Source organism: Dermacentor andersoni, chromosome 7, assembly GCF_023375885.2.
Source record: "Dermacentor andersoni chromosome 7, qqDerAnde1_hic_scaffold, whole genome shotgun sequence".
In the NCBI taxonomy this organism is placed as follows: domain Eukaryota; kingdom Metazoa; phylum Arthropoda; class Arachnida; order Ixodida; family Ixodidae; genus Dermacentor; species Dermacentor andersoni.
In genome coordinates, this window is record NC_092820.1 from 22755619 (window position 1) to 22772754 (window position 17136).

Below are 17136 nucleotides of genomic sequence, written 5' to 3' on the forward strand. Positions count from 1 at the left end.
TATGCGTAACTAAACATGACACGAGGAAGTTGCTTTAACTACTTTATGAAAAAAATTATTTTATGTAAACAAACATTTTTTTGTAATCTGCTGCTGCTTCCTGTCCGTTAAAAATGTTACCGCGATGAAGGGATCCCGCTGTGGCCACGCTGCTAAAGTACAAAGATAATTTTCGTGACTATATTTAGATGCTCCTCGCATGCGTTCACAATGTGACAGTTTTAATGTGCCACGGCTATAAATTAATTCCGAACTTTCCGAACTTATTTTGTAGTGGTGAAGCCCTGACCCACAACAGTGTCTACATAATTGAGGAGCCAGCATAAATGCAGGGAACCCTTGGATGACGGCCATAGCACAAGCTGTAATCTCTATGCTTGGGTCAGGTATGTATGAAATGTACGTGTTCCAAAAAGTATGACCTAGGTATCAATCGTACATAAGTGTATCAACATATTACTCACCACAGCTTACTAAATAAGCTAAATATGTTATGGGGATGTTGGGAGTATAACACTGTATTTACAATGTATATACATGCAGAGTCAATGGGGTTAAAATGGCTGACTAGCAACAACACACAGCAGCCAGCGTCGTGCGATGTTCTTCTTCCTCTCTCTTCTTTCACCCTTCCGTAACAGGACCCCCGGGTGGTAAAGCGCTGTCCCGGCTCGTGGTAGGCGAACAACTGCGAGCGAACTATAGCTTCAGCCACGAAACGTGCACGACGTCAACAGGCGGCAGACTTGAGGATGGATGAAATTTAACTCGACGTAGGACTTCATAAGACCCTGTGTAGCGGGAGAGAAGCTTCTGGGAGAGGCCGACCCGATGACATGGTGACCAAAGCAGCACTCAAGCACCTGGCGCGAACTGAACATCGCGATGGCACCGGTCGTAACGCTCATTTTGCAGATGCTCCGAGGCTAATAAGCAAAATCGGGCGACCTGAGGCGCCATGTGAGCGCGATCGATGACTTCACGAGCGTACACTGTAAAAAATGTCCGTAATTATACGGAGGATTTCCGTCATTATATGGAGAACTGCAGGGTAAAAATACGGAAACTATGTCATATTTCAAAAATACGGCAAAATCTGCCGTTAATATACGGAAAGTGCTCTCCGTTTTCAGCTTTACGGACATTTTCACTGTAATCATATGTACGGCTATACACTGTTTTGGACGAAACAGACAGAATTCCGTATTTTTGTTATGCGAACATCCGTATTATTGTGAGAAAACTTAAGCTGTCTGAATGAGCGCTCGTACTCGTAAAGTTTCAGCTAACAATATTTTATTGAACACGCAAACTGTACGCATTATGAAGATGCGTACAAAATGTGAGAGCTAGCCTTCTACCAAAAGCTGCAATAACAGATCGTATAAATATATATACGCATCTTCTATTGCGGTCGCAGTTTGCCGCGCGTATGGGCCTCGCTGATCATATGCGCAAATATATGCGTGTTCTCGCAATGTTCTCAAATTAAGCGCTTTGTAGTTAATAGTTGTAGTTTAAGTGAACGAAGAGCCGTGGACATACGTGCATACGTAAACAAGCTTGCAGCATTCAGGTGCTGGTACACTGGGAATGACATTGGTGCTCTGTATACGCCAAAAATTGTGTGCACTCTAAATCAGTACCGAAACGCAGGGAGTGGTATAATGACCGTGACGGCATTTACATTTTGCAACAAATGGTCTCGAAGGGGGCTGGCGGCCTATAGATCCAAGTACAACGGTCGGATGAAATTTTCGAATGCGGCAAGCAATTAACCCAAGTGTCAAAGGGCATTGCTGAACTGCAATGTAGTTGGTTTAACTCATTCCCATAATATTTACAAAATATCTCGTCTCTGACAATAACTGCCCATTCATTGAGACAAATCGATTACGCATAATCTTCACTGTTCATGTGTTAATTCTTGCGAGATGTAATCGCAAACATTTGGCGCTTCATCTTGAACCAAGACCGGTAAGCGCGCTCGTTCTTGTACGGTAGAATAAAGAACGCGAGCATGCACCGACATGTGTGTAAACTACTGGAAGGTGACTGAAGATGAAGGACCTATTACCGTGCTAGTACTGTGTGTATTGTCAAAAAGAAGAAAAAAATAATACGGAAAGAAAGAATGCCCAGTGCCGAGATGTAACGATTCAAGCTTTATTTCTTTTTGACCTAGAATGCAACACCATTAGTTCCATGTGCTATATATATGGGTAATGTTATGACACAACTCATTATTTACCCGTTCATTACATGCACCAACCAGCCCAAATTATCACTATACTAGAGATTATGGACGCATCGCAGTGCATTGCTTTGCACTTCATTGCAGCACAGGGGTTAGCTATCCCCAGTAGCGAACGCTTTGGTTGACCTCCCTGCCTTTCTGCTTCTTGCATTCTCTCTCCCTTTGTATAAAACGCACTAACTTGTGGGAGAGAAAGTGTTCTCCTCTTTTAGAATTCAATTAATTGTCAAGCAATTATATTGCAGTTCCAGTAACTGTATCGACCGGGTCCCGGTCGAAGAAACCAACAGCAGGCGTTTCAAGACAACAGTGAACTGCTTTGTTTATTGCGCTGGGCATTTTATACCAGAGCGAGGGAAAGGGGGTAGTGGAAACAGAGAGCAAGGAAAGGCACGTGTCGTTCCAGCGTGCCAAGATAGCTTGTGCTCGTTGAACTGATACGATACAGTAACTAGAGCACAAATGCGAAAACGAAACCGATTCTGTTCTCCGCGCTCACAGAGTGCGGTACCAGGGGGCAGCGCGCGCTGCGCGTCCCTTAGGAGTGGCAGACGGAGCTGCACATGTGTAGTCAGCCGGAATTTTTCGTGTCGTGTTGTAAAAGTTGTTAATTTGCCGTAAATATCTCTTGATTTGTACTCAAGAGTGAAGCAAGACTCCAAGGAAGAGAGATTGACGCATCGGGAGCGAAGGACAGAAACGATGGATGGTTACGCTGCTTGGGTCTCGGCACGTTCGAATTGGCAAAGTTCCGAATTTGTCGCTGTGTTTTGTACGCTTGTGCGCTCGTCATTTGCCGTCATCGCGCGGAGATATTTGCGCTGGATGTCTTTCACTTCGTGTACAAAACTCTGCACGCTGCGGCATCGAAGAAGTTGTCCTGTGTTTGGGTGCACGAATGCGCTTGGACACGGATATATCCTGCTTGCTCTCAACGGGTGTTCAACAGTCTACGCGCACTTGTAACTTGCTCATGAGGTAAGCCCATTTAATCTTATTTGGTTTGCATAACGTAGGTGTTAAAGTGATGTGTAGTAAGCCGGTGTCGCGAACAGATATATTGTTTCAAAAGACCACTATGCGACGTCTTAGGGCAAAACTGACGCATGAATGGGGAAAGGGATCACCCTATCTTTTCAGATCGATTCCAGTCGTAGCGCGATCGGCTCGATCGCAATTTCCGTGAGGTACTTCTAACCTTTTGCTCACTCGCGTTAAAAGCGTAGAATAAAACTGCGTTCAGTTGCGCACTTGTATTGACGCTTGTATTGGCTTGAGAGCTTACTGTATCCGATACAAGAACTTCTGTTAAAATACGGAAATAAACGTTCGAGGCAACAGCAGTCGCTCACTACCTGTGATCGTTACTTTCTTGCTTGGGTGCACGTTTTAATTGTGACCTGAAAAAAAAGTTCTTTGCTCTGGCTGCTCTGCTGTGTTTCCTCGGTGCAACTTTTTGCAGTGTAGCAAGACATGTTGCTTCGAATGATGTCTGGGCAGTCAAGGCATTCGTGTCAGTAAGCAAGCAGTAAACGGGGTATCAGTGCGGAAAAAAATCGGACATACAAGAGAAGCGAATGGTATCATCATTGACTCTTTTATTTTACGAATAATTCAGTTGTATTACTAAAGCGGAGAGTGGATATGCATGAAAGTCAGATTGTATTGATACTCGGCAAAAACAAGGTAACTTATCATTACTAATCAATCCTTTTCTTTTACTGAAAGGCAAGTTGCTGTTGTGCTGGAGCTGAGAAGAGGTCTGCTGCCTGCAATGGGTCCATCTCTCTCAAGTTATCGCAGTATTGTAGCTCTCAAAGTGAGTGGATTTTTTTTTTCTCTTAGCTATTTGCCGCCTGAATCATGACTGCCACCTGAGTCAAGCTGTGTAGGTGATCACTGTTAGTGACATTGGAGTGCTGGTGGACAAGCACTCCTTTATGATTGCAACGCATATGACAGAGTGTAGCTGTGGCAGTATGCGAAGGTGTTAATCTATAAGCCAAATTAGGTTCTTTGAGGTAATATGTTAATATATTGATGACATTGGATTGTGGTCTAGCAGGCAAAAATGCTAAACAAGGAGGAGTAATTTTAATTTGCACTTGGTAAGATGTGCAAGCAATTCAGGCTGTTACACATGAAATGGGACATTTGTAGATGTCTTCTACAATGCTGCAGTCCTGAATAGCTTCAGAGTTTAGTGATACCACTATAATTTCTCTGTAAAGCATGCAGCAGAGTTTAGCATTGGGGGAGGCTGGCATCAGCAGGCGTCTACTTACTTACTTAGTTAAATGGGGTTTAATGGCGCAAAAGCGGCTAAGGCTATGCTGCGCCAAACATGAGGTGTTTTAAAATCCAGTTAATGAAGGAAAAGGCTTTGTTAATAATCTATATTTTATGTAAAAATCCAGTGTCGTCTAGAAATTTACGAACGTCACATAATGGGACTAACGGATCATCACCTAAAATTAGAGCAGGGTGCAAAGGTATGTGTAGTTGATATAATTTGTGCAAAAATGTTCGTCTGTGTGTTTCAGTCTGCGTACATGTGAGTAATATGTGCATAACTGTTTGTGGCTGTTGACATTTCTCGCATGTTGGTGTGTCTTCGTAAGTAAGTAATTGTGTGTGAGGTGTGTGTGCCCAATGCGTAGTCGGCATAAAACTACATTTATGAACCGCTCCTGATGGTAGCATGACTTCCACTCGCCAACTATGGGTTTCGTGAGATGTAGTTTGTTGTGAGCACAATGGTCCCATTCGCGTTGCCATTTCGCCGTTAAGGCTTTTCTAATCGCGCGGATGCTATCTTTGTATGGAAGTGTTGTGTTTGTTATCTCTTTGTTCGCTGCCATCCATGCATATCTATCGGCTGCTTCGTTACCCAGTATCCCAACATGACTTGGTACCCAGCAGAAGTGGATTGATCTCCCATATTTGTTAAGCGCGACCATGTTTAGTATGTCCCCTAACAGGGGTTCACACTCAGATTTTAGGTTTAGAGCCTTCAGTGTACTTAAGGAATCAGTGTAAATGACTGTGTTTTTGTGCTTGCCAGTGATAATCTTTTTAACTACAACCCATACAGTGTAAACTTCAGCAGTGAAAACAGAGGCATGTTTTGGTAGACGAATACTTCTTTCCCAATTTTCTGTTACAGCCCCTACACCCACGTGTTCTTTTGTTTTGGACCCATCAGTGTAGAATTGCATGTGATTTTGATATTGGTCCTGAAGAGCACGGAATTCTTGTATAATGTGGTCGTGAAGAGTGTCTCTTTTCCTTAAATGTGTTAATGTCCAGTCGCACAACTGCGTGAAATCGTACCACGGGGCCAACCATTCTGGTTTCTTGGCAACCTGGAGGACTTCGTGGGGAATTTCATAATCCCGACACTATTGCTCGTGCCGCAGTACAAGTGGCCTAATCATGTTTGGTTTATTTGTGTAGTGTAAGCGTGAGTTGCACTGTGTGACGATGTTGTAGCATATGTGTTGCGGTGATGACTGAATTCTGAGTACGTAAGGAAATGTGAGGAATGCTCTGCGCTGCTGTAATGAGGGTTCGTTACATTCAACATATAAACTTTGAATAGGTGACGTCTACTTACTGTGAAGTTCAAATGAGGTGTTACTGTTAGGGTGACTATATATAATTTATGGTTTAATTCTAATCTTGTATGAGGCAGACATAGTTTACCCACTTCGTTAAACACTAGAGATGTAATATCTATGTATACAAGTATTACCCATTCATTTATGCCATTTGGACAATGGCAGAAATGCATGGGTAATACTTGTGTACATAGACATCACATCACTATTGTTTAACCAAGTGGTGCCCCTGCATGCTAAATTTTACAGGGCTATTATTAAGTAATGTCAACTTTTGTTGTAACATTAAGGCACCTTTTATATTATTACAGATTACCACCATTGTGCACCATCATAGTGTGATATTTACACTAAATGTATTTGACTTTGCTATAAAACCCTGCACAGTGGTGCATCATGAAATTTTTTTCTATAGTTTCTGGCCTCAGAATGCACTTCACGTTATATTCTTGTTTGCAACAAAACTATAATGCAGGTTTCTCTCCTTATATTTTGTGGCACTTCAAGCTGCGGCGAGCTAAACCATGGGTAGCAATACTGGAATCACTACTGCGTGTGGAGCTGTCTTCAAACACACACAAGGAATACATAATTGCTTTTTTAGCGCAAAACAATGGACACAAGAAAGACGACAGAACAAGGCGCTACTCTCAACTGACATTACTTTATTGCGTCCCTCCTTTGTAGACAGCAGAATCTAGAAGAACATGCGCTGTGAACACCATGTGCAGGTACCACCAACATCTGATCACAAGAGCACACTCATACGACAGAATCCAAAAAAACCATATTGAGCACTGGACAAGGTTAAAGAAAGCACACTAATGCACTGTGACCCCAATGACTGTATGAAGAAAGCTTCCAATAACTCTCTGGCGGTGTTACCACGGCTCTTTTTCAAAATCGTAGTATCACGAAACATTGCGAACATAAGCACTTCCATACCAACAGGCACAGGTTCCCATTTGGCTCAACATTGTAAAATATGGAAGTGCAAAGCCATGTTTCGTGATACTATGATTCTGAAAAAGTGCTGTGATACCACCGCCCGAGAGTTATTGGAAGCTTTCTTCATACAGTCATTGGGGTCACAGTGCATTAGTGTGCCTTCTTTAACCTTGTGCAGCGCTCAATATGGTTTTTTGGATCCCGTCGCATGAGTGCGCTCTTGTGATCGGTTGTTGGTGGTCCCTGCACATGGTGCTCACTGCACATGTTCTTCTAGATTCTACTATCTATAAAGGAGTGACGCAATAAAGTGATGTCAGTTGAGAGTAGCGCCTTGTGCTGGTCGTCTTTCTTGTGTCCATTGTTTTGCGCTAAACAAAGTATTTATGGATTCGCACCAACTAGCCCGCCAATGCATTGTGTTGAACGCAAAGAAATGCTGCTTTGCCTTCTTTGACTGTGTTGCGGGCACTTCTGAAGTACTGTCCAATAACCTTGGTGGCATGGAAGTGCCGTCCACTTCTATGCGTTGCTTTCTGTTTCATTGTGGCATCACATCACATTATATTCATAATGTGCATGTACTTTTTCTAAGAGACCCATATTCCTATCCTTGTGTTATATTTGCTGTCGCATTATTTATGTGCAAATGACCAGTGCTCCAAGTTCCATTTTATCGCAAAGTAAACTACTGGTACCTAAACAGTTCTGTATATCAGAAAACCAAAGCCGAACTGCTGAACACTATCAAGCAGCAGCCTTAGTACAGTGTCAAGTAGTCAGATTTTATTGGTTATGCAGAGGCGCACAGCGTACCTCTTTATTACTTGCTGAACAATTAAGCTGTGTGAAAACTGAGTACTTATGTAGCTTCAACCACATGCTATTGGCCATTGTTCCTGCCCTCAGCAAGTGTGGAAGATTATCATGGCATTTCTTTTTCTAACTCTTTTTCCTTATTACAGTGGGATTACTGCATGTGTAAGTAGGAAACGGATCACATAGGCAATCAAAAGCCGACATTGTGTAAACTTGGAACATTGATTGTACAGTTTGATGACCCAGAATAAGTAGAAATGCACCATAAATGATTGACGATTAACTTTTACTTGACACAGGGCTAGAGCATACAGTAAACATACTGTATGCTCATACGGTGTCACATCAATTTAAATTTTGGTGTAGCTTTACAGTGTACGCTTCTATTGTTGCATTCTGTCAGAGGGATGGTAATGTTTCGCGTGTCTAGCAACTAGACTGTCTATATACAGTAGTAAAAATGTGCGAATTGTATTTTTTAATGATTTGATAGAATGTGTAGAACAATAAAGCCATACAATCAACGCACAGTGATGTGACTTTCTCTGCACATGCTGCAGGTTCAAAAAAGTATGGTGGAAGCTGTTGCCAAGGTTCCGACCAGAAAAGACAGCCAGTATAAAAGGATCCACACCACTGATCTCTACTACAGGGGATGGACAGCACATCGAGCACTCTCGACTGAAGCCAACCTTGTCCCGGAAGTTGGTGCTTCACAACTTTGCAGCAGCACTTCGCTTGCACGGATGTGTGGCATTTCTTCCCCTAACATGCCTGCCTGATGTGCCATAAACTACCCAAGCAGTGTTTCGAGGTGTCCAGAATTTTTCCATTGCAGTGTCTACAGTGTCGCCAACATAAGTGGCGTGTAATGGAAACACTGGTAAATGAGAAAAAACTTTATGTAAGAGAACACTATCGTATACAGGTTCAGATTGTCATAAAAGCGCTTACCAGACATGTAGAGACCTCCTAAAATGTGAAAAACCACAAAGAAACGTTTTTCAGCAGCAAGATTATCTGATCGCACGCACTAGTTAGTCCACCATATGCCCTGCTTCCAGGACAAGCGCCTGCATGACACCGCATTTCCACTGGCTTCACCTGCATCCGGTGCGGTGTGCTGCATCCAGCAAAACATTAGAAATCACTGGTGCACAGTGTTTTTTGTCCCCTTTCTCGACACCTACTGAACACATGGTAAACTGTTTCCAAAGCAAAAAAACAGAGGGAAAGGGCTCTGAACTCATTGCATATTAAAGTGGCTGGTACTGGGTAACGCAAGTACTGTGGCATAGTAGATTTGCACCAGGCAACCTGGGCGCCCAAAAAGGCTGCTGTTTACTTGCAAATGGCCAACGTATTGTGAGCATGTTGAAGTTGTTTTTTTATTCTCATCGCTTATTTAGCTAGTGGAGACAGCTTTCACAACTGGAGAAGAAGCCTTGGAAGCATGAAACACTTCACAAAACCAGCTTCAATATATCGTGTCTGCATCACAATTTCATGGCTGCATGAGTGAACCCTCTGGTTAACATGTAAGAGTGTTCATGATGTTTGCCATGCATTATCCACTTTATTTACAGGTCAACCCTATCTTGAGATTTAAGCTGATGTTGCGTTTAGAGAAATTATGGCCGAGAGCCAGCTTTTGAGAATACAGATTGAGCTCGACAGATTAAACGCCAGAACAAGTCGTTGAGGATTTCAGATCAAGAATCTTCAAAGGCCAGTTCATTTAGTGGTGTTAATATTCTGCTCAAAGTTGATTGTTACGTTCATATGGTGCCCAAGCATTGCGGTAACAACTTCACTTGGAGTACATAGCAAGGGTGTTGTTACGTTTCGCCTACAACGCGCGGTATAGCCGGCGCGGATGCAACGGACGCCGGGGCTTCGTTCAAAGCGGCGGACATTTTGGCCCGTTCAGCGCCGCCGATACGCCTCCCCGCCAAGCGCGTCCAGGCGTGTTTCAGTGCCACGTGTCTTCGTGTGTGCGTGTGTGTGTGTGTGCCCACGCTTGTCAAAGCGCGGCAGCCGGGGCGAGGAGCTCCCCAAGTGTGAAGCGAGGAGGTCTGATCGGCGCCGGCTCGGCGATGCGTCACTACACTCGTCTCAACATGTCTCTCAGCCTGTCCGTGCCCAGAGTCACGTGGTCTCAGCCCGAGACGTTCCTTCTTGCCCTCAACTCCGAGAGTATAAGAGCAGCTGCCCCCGGACGCCGAGAGAGAGGCTCCGATTTCATCCGTTGAGTTACGTGCTCTCCCGTCTCTCCACTTCGGTCGACCTGGCCGGCCGCTCTTTTGCGATGTTAGAATAAACCAGTTGTTCTTTTACCAGTCGACTCATGCTTTGCCGGGACCTTCGGATGCTTCCAGTTGTGCCCCAGGCCATCGCTACCCTTGGGGCTTGCGACCCATTTGCAATAACGGGCGTCAGCACTGAGGTTCCAACAACTGGTGTCAGCGGTGCGATTGCAACAGCTGGTTGCCAGCGGTGAGATCGCGACAACGGAGGCCAGCAGCGAAGATATGCAGTTGACTGTATGCTGAGCAGCACAACGACCGTCCGGGAGCAGTGCAACGAGCCCTGTGTGATGACTGGTTGCCTGCAGCGGAACGACTGCGCTGAATTCTTGGCTGCGAGGTTGGGTGAGTGCGGGACTTTCTTCTTCTGAGTTTTGCCAGGCTTTTGTTAGTGTCAGAAACAGAGCTGATAATTGTGGTTGTCGTTGCTGCCGGGTTAGTTTGCGGCAAGACAATAGTAGGCAGTAGAGAAAGCAGCATTCAGAGCAGCCATGGATTTGAAGTCGTTGCGCAAACCGAAATTGCTGGAGCTTGCAAGAGAGGGGTCTGGATGTCTCAGACAAACTCAGAAAACCAGAACTGCTAAGGGCTATTCTTGAGTTAGAAGCTGAGGATGACGAGCTGTCGGAATGCCTTGAGACCATTGAGGAGAGGGAGACGGCAAAAAGACAGGAGCGCGAACGAAAAGAACAAAAAGAGAAAGAAAAAGAAGAGCGCGACCACGCTTTGGAAATGAAGCGTCTCGAGGTAGAGATGGAACGCGCTCGTAATGGAAGTCAGGCACACGGTGCAGGAGAACGAGTATTGTTCAAAATGACTGACTTGATGCGGCCGTTTAAGCTTGGAGAGGACATTGGTTTGTTCCTGGTTAACTTTGAGCGAACGTGCGAGAAGCAGGGGTTCTCTCGGGAAACGTGGCCACAGCGCTTGCTCACTTTGTTACCCGGCGAGGCGGCCGACGTAGTCGCTCGCTTGAATAGAGGAGGCAGAGGATTTCGACAAAGTGAAGTCGAGTCTGCTAAAAAAGTACAGGCTGTCAGCGGAGGCGTTCCGTCGGAAGTTTCGGGAAAATGAGAAAGGTAAAAGTGAGTCATATACAGAGTTTGCCTACAGGCTTATGTCAAACATGCAGGAGTGGCTCAAAGAAGAGAAAGCGTTTGGTGACCACGAGAAAGTTCTGCAGTGTTTCGGGCTGGAACAGTTTTATAGTCGGTTACCTGAGAACGTGCGGTACTGGGTCTTGGATAGGCCAGACGTTAGTACGGTGGCTAGAGCCGCTGAGCTAGCCGAAGAGTTTGTGACGCGTCGGGCTCGCGGAGCTAAGGACGGTCAAAAGGGTGAATTTGGCTCGAAGTTTGAGAGGCCGAAGTTCACACCCATGAGAGCAAAGGGGGACACACGTAGTGCGGATGCGAGTGAAAGCAGTCCGACCGAACGTAAGGAGACGGCGGCAGCCGAAGCCGAACGCAGAAAGCGGTTCGAGACGAGGCAAGTGTGCGTGTATCGTGTGGGCCGTTCAGAAATTGTCATGCCACCTAGCCGGCTCGAGGTTTATCATTGAGACGGATCACTGCCCTCTCCAATGGCTGCAGACCATCTCTCCCAAAAATGGCCGCCTCCTGCGCTGGAGCCTCGCTTTGCAACAATATTCCTTTGAGGTGCGTTACAAAAAGGGGAGTCTCAACGGTAACGCCGATGGCTTAAGTCGAAGCCCCTAACGTAAGAATCAGCCTCAAAGTTATTTGTTACTGATGTTTTTCTTCCTGAGGCAGGATTTTTAACATATTGCTTTTGTGTAGTGTTTCAAAGTGATGATGTGCTTTCTAGTGCAATTTTCCGATTTGTGGACGCGTTCTGAGTGCTGCTAGACTACTGTAAGGAACTAGGCAGTAGTATAAAAGGGGAAAGAGCCTGGCATGGCTTAGTGAGGGTTGTGCCGTGCTTGCTGACTGAGCGGCTGAGTTTCGGCGCATTTCTAACGCTTGCTGGGAACGAGAACAAAAATGGCAACTCTCCCGAAGTCACTTTGCAGTGTCCTGTGTGAACCTGAACGTGAGAACGAGGCCTTCTCTGTGCGCTGCGCTCAAGAAACGCCAAAGGACGCCCGACTTCGGTTATGAGCATCATCGAGCGACATCCCTCCGGACAGCGGATGCAGTCCCCTGACCATCGGGATCTCCTTCCCCCGGCGGGGCGGTCTGTTACGTTTCGCCTACAACGCGCGGTATAGCCGGCGCGGATGCAACGGACGCCGGGGCTTCGTTCAAAGCGGCGGACATTTTGGCCCGTTCAGCGCCGCCGATACGCCTCCCCGCTAAGCGCGTCCAGGCGTGTTTCAGTGCCACGTGTCTTCGTGTGTGCGTGTGTGTGTGTGTGCCCACGCTTGTCAAAGCGCGGCAGCCGGGGAGAGGAGCTCCCCAAGTGTGAAGCGAGGAGGTCTGATCGGCGCCGGCTCGGCGATGCGTCACTACACTCGTCTCAACATGTCTCTCAGCCTGTCCGTGCCCAGAGTCACGTGGTCTCAGCCCGAGACGTTCCTTCTTGCCCTCAACTCCGAGAGTATAAGAGCAGCTGCCCCCGGACGCCGAGAGAGAGGCTCCGATTTCATCCGTTGAGTTACGTGCTCTCCCGTCTCTCCACTTCGGTCGACCTGGCCGGCCGCTCTTTTGCGATGTTAGAATAAACCAGTTGTTCTTTTACCAGTCGACTCATGCTTTGCCGGGACCTTCGGATGCTTCCAGTTGTGCCCCAGGCCGCCAGGCCATCGCTACCCTTGGGGCTTGCGACCCATTTGCAATAACGGGCGTCAGCACTGAGGTTGCAACAGTGTATTCAACGTAAGCTGCTGGCTTTTTTCTGTGTTTTCAAAAACTGGTTTCTTGTTCAGTTTAAATTTTCAAATTTTGCATTGTTTATTAGGTGTTGTGTCCTGTTTCCTTTTCCTGCAGCTTCTTAGTTAAACATCTGAATAGTGAACACAACTTGACCTTTTGCTTGATTTTGTAGATTACACGCCCTCGATGCAAAACAATTTCACTTCAAAACTGCTTGTACCGTACTGAAAGAATAACTTGAAGCAGCCATAGCTACCAATAACACGCAAGAGATGATTATGAAAATTGTAATATTGTTTTTTGATCTACAGGGTGTCTTAACTATCATGCACCAAGATTTAGAAATATGTAAATGCGATGTAACTAGACAAAATGAAGGTAATGTTGTTTGCCGTCGCTTGAAGATACTCTGATTACATTTTGCATTCTGCCTAATTACATAATTCTTAATTAGTTAATAAATATCTCAAATAATTAAATGAAATGTGTCAATGAAAAGTTGTAGAGCAATATGAAAGCCTCCTTATACACTTTTTCGTTACTGTTACTCATTGTGTGCTACATAAAAGTGTTTTTCCAAGGAATAAGCCGGCGAATACTCATAAAGTGTCTTGAGTGGCCAGTCATGTGTGAGTTTTGTGGTGCAAAGCTATGAATACACCTTAAATGGGTTCTTTTAAGAAAAAGACTTGGCTCAGAAAATTATCCTTCTTTATGCAGCCTGTGGAGACAAGGTTTCTTAGACATGGCCATGGCCCTCAAGGAAGATGCCGAGGCCACAGGCAGTTCCTCCAGTGACCGTGAAAAGGTCCCCTGGGGCACAAGTCTAATTTGGCACCCCTACCTTTCTCCTGCAGCTTTTCTGTCTACTTAGCTAACCAGGTGGGTCAATGATGGCAAAGGGAAAAAAGAATCAACAGCTTCAAACGTAGAACTTGCTCAAGCTCAACGCATTTTTGGTGTGAAGTTTTTCCCTTATCATTTATCAAAAAACGGGTAATAAGTATATGATATGGTCTTCATACGGGCACCTCTTTCCCACAGAGAATTAGCAGTAAAAAAAGCAGCTTATGAAGGCTTGAATATTAGCTAGGATGATGTGGCATAGATAGGATAATGATTATGAGTGTTTTTGGTAAAGGTAGTGGTAGTAGAGTGAATAATCAGTTTATATATAGATTAAAAGACATTTCGCTCCAGTGCCAGAATTTTAAATCATCCCAAATAATTCTTGCGTTTGATAGTCTATGCGCATTGAGTGACAGTGCTTCTTGATGCTTGCTTCTTCCTGACATCATTCTTATGCTGCATAATTCACCTGTTTAAATTCCCTATTTCTCCCGTACAAGCAACTTTACATTCATCATAACATACCTTGTAGATGAGTTCCAGAAACTTGCTGATGAGTTTAGGGGGCGGCGTGCACGCCAGGCTTAGATATGCATTCAAGAGCCTCATATCTTGCAAACGTTAGAAATACTCCAGCTAAGCAAGTTCTTGGTGTCATACAAGGTTATTTGCGAATACGAATTTGCCTATATTTAGAAAACAGTCAATCTAAAACATGTCAAGCAATATCGCTGACAGTACACACACATTCCAACGGAACTAAATACAAATAAATGTACCACCAAATGCAGAATCATTGGCATGATGCCATTCTTTCAGTGGAATAAAATCTGTCCTGCGTTGTAAATCTGGAATCCTTTATAATCCAGACTACTAAATGCCTCATGAGAGTTGTGACGTAAAATATGCGTGTATTTATTCCACGTTTTTTTACTTTAAGACCCGATAATGCTTAAACAGCAGTGAAAGAACTGAGATCACGGTACTTAATACTTTATATTGCTCCAGAAATCCGTTTTTCTGCCGATTGCAGCATTTGACACTAACAATTTTTGACAGAAAGTGTGAGACAGAAGGCACATAACACTTAAGGTGGTGCTATTCACTTTGATTGTTTGGGAACAAAACTCATAATGTACATGTTATGGCCCTACGTGTCACTGCCTTTGAACAACAAAAAGGTAGGGGGTTTGCGTTTTGCAAAACTGCATGGAGGTTTTTACTGTGTGCAATTAAAATTAGAAACCTTCACAGCTGATACTAAATGCATTCTCCACAGCTTTAGGTTATACAGGTGCACTACTTTACACAGAACACACTCTTTTACCTCATCACTGCCCACACTCTTAGGCATAGTTACACCCTTTGGAGTGCCCCTTCTGCCACACAACGATAGTCGTCATCTGCCTTGTTGAGTTTCCTTTCTTTAACGCTGCGAGCCCTGTACTTTCCCGTAACGAACGGCATGCGCGTTATCAGCATGATAGCATTCCCGAAAGGAAAGTAGCGGGCGTGGCGTTTTAAAGAAAGGAAACACATCAAGGCAGATAATGATTATTGTTGTGTGGCAGAAGGGGCACTCCAAAGGGTGTAACTGCCTAAGAGTGCAGGTGGTGATTCAGATTCTTCAAAGGTGTTTCATTGTATGGAATGGCACATCGCTCTTCACTTATTTGCAGAATATTGCATTCCAATTGTGTCATATGAGATGAATTCATTAGAGAGCTTTAACTTGCCCTAAATTTATTACAGCTCTGTACTGGTAAACTGGCAGCAGCTTGCAGCGCTTGTGGAAAAACAATTGTAACTGCCATATTATATGTAACTGCTAGTGCACAGGCATCGGCAGCATCAATGGTTAGGGTACACTTGTTTCTTCTGTTCTGGGGTACGCATCCTCCACGAGAAAGTAGTTTTTTTCGTCTTCCTCTTCTACCACATTGGAATGTGAAATGGGGTGTAATTTGTAGGGTATACTCTTGCATAAACTTCATGAGCATTTATTCTTGTCTGTGCCACAGATCATTGTTGCTACGACTATAAAAGCAGTTTACAGCACCCGTAGGGAACAATCTGTGAATCTTTAACGAACAGTAAGGATAATGAATAATCGAATAATTTTTAGTAATTTTCAACAAATTTAGCACTCTTTGCTTTCCACTGTGGTGTTTTTCAAACTAATGTTGGCACAAGGTTTGTCTGCAGGATGTCATTTTGTGCGAATGAGTGCACTTGTGCGCATAACACCTCATCGTCAACATTCTGCTGCACAGAATGTCATTAGCTTTCGTATGCATTGGTCACTATCGGCTGCTCCTTTGTTAGTTGGAATGTAGCATTTATGTAAAGCACATTTGATGTTCTAACGAAAAGCATTGTGCCCTCTTATCTTCTAATTCTCCTACTTGATGCCTAGTGCTATAATAGCATGGTTGACACCATGAGAGTCAGTGTGGTGTATAATTGTGTCTGGTGGGGTGGGGGGTGTACATTAACTTAAGCAACTTTTCCAGACGACTTGAATCAATATTGTGGAATGCTGGTTTTTTTTTTCAATCACTGTTACCAAGTTTCACTTTGGTTGTGGCAACACGTTTAATGTAGTTCGCTAGCGCTCCTGCCAACATATATAATGTGCAGGCATCTGTGTTGAAAAAAAGACCAGCTAATGGTTTGCGAGGAGCTAAGGTCCATTTAGACCATTAAATTTTGAGCTTACACCGGTCGAAATAACTGGTGAATGAAAGCACACCCAGGAGAACTGACCATAATATTTTCTTTCATTATAATAATGCTGAAGCTTTGAACTGCATATGAACTGACTTGTTTAAAAAATGGCCCATTTCCTTGTTCAAGTAAGACAAAGGTTCCACAGGAAGACAGAAACTTGAAGCCGTCAACAGCAGCATGAATATAAACAGCGCTCGACGTTTTGCAATCTTGCACCTGGTTATCACATTGTCCATCCCATCTTTTTCCACAGGCTGTTCTTTACTGTTTTATGGTCATACCCAGTTTAATTTTAATGTCCCTATTTTTTAATAATTAGTTAGTATATCTTTTCTTCATCGGCTTTCAACAAAATATGTATTCATAATGTGCCTTCATTTACAATTTACAGTGATCTTAACCAGATGCATCTTGATACAAAATTAATTTTCCCTAATTCTTCGTTTCCTTTTTCCAAATGTGCAAACTGTTTATCTTAATACCTATTTTGTCTTCTGGGAAGATTAGGTCTACTGGATTAATTACTGCTTACATGTGTACATCATTTTGTTTTGTCACCCCTACTCTAAGCAAGAACTGACAGCAGTGCTCATATCCGCTCCATCACAATCACCACTGCTGAGCACACCCTTCCTTCCTTTATTTAAACACTTTGGCTTCTATTGACCTATTATATGCGCCAGCTTCTTCTCCCCCAATGAGGCTAGAGGCCAGTGAGCCATGCACAATCCAAAACAACACAGCCAAGGAAAGCATTTGCTACCCTGATGACA

General features: G+C 44.2%; 1 long non-coding RNA gene across 1 annotated transcript; it reads left to right on the plus strand.

Moving 5' to 3' along the window:
* The first annotated feature begins 2801 nt into the window (after positions 1–2801).
* Positions 2802–8575, plus strand: LOC140219635 (uncharacterized). The gene is made up of 3 exons (XR_011895918.1): positions 2802–3235; positions 3986–4076; positions 8205–8575. It is a non-coding gene; the product is annotated as an uncharacterized lncRNA (long non-coding RNA).
* Positions 8576–17136: the final 8561 nt, after the last annotated feature.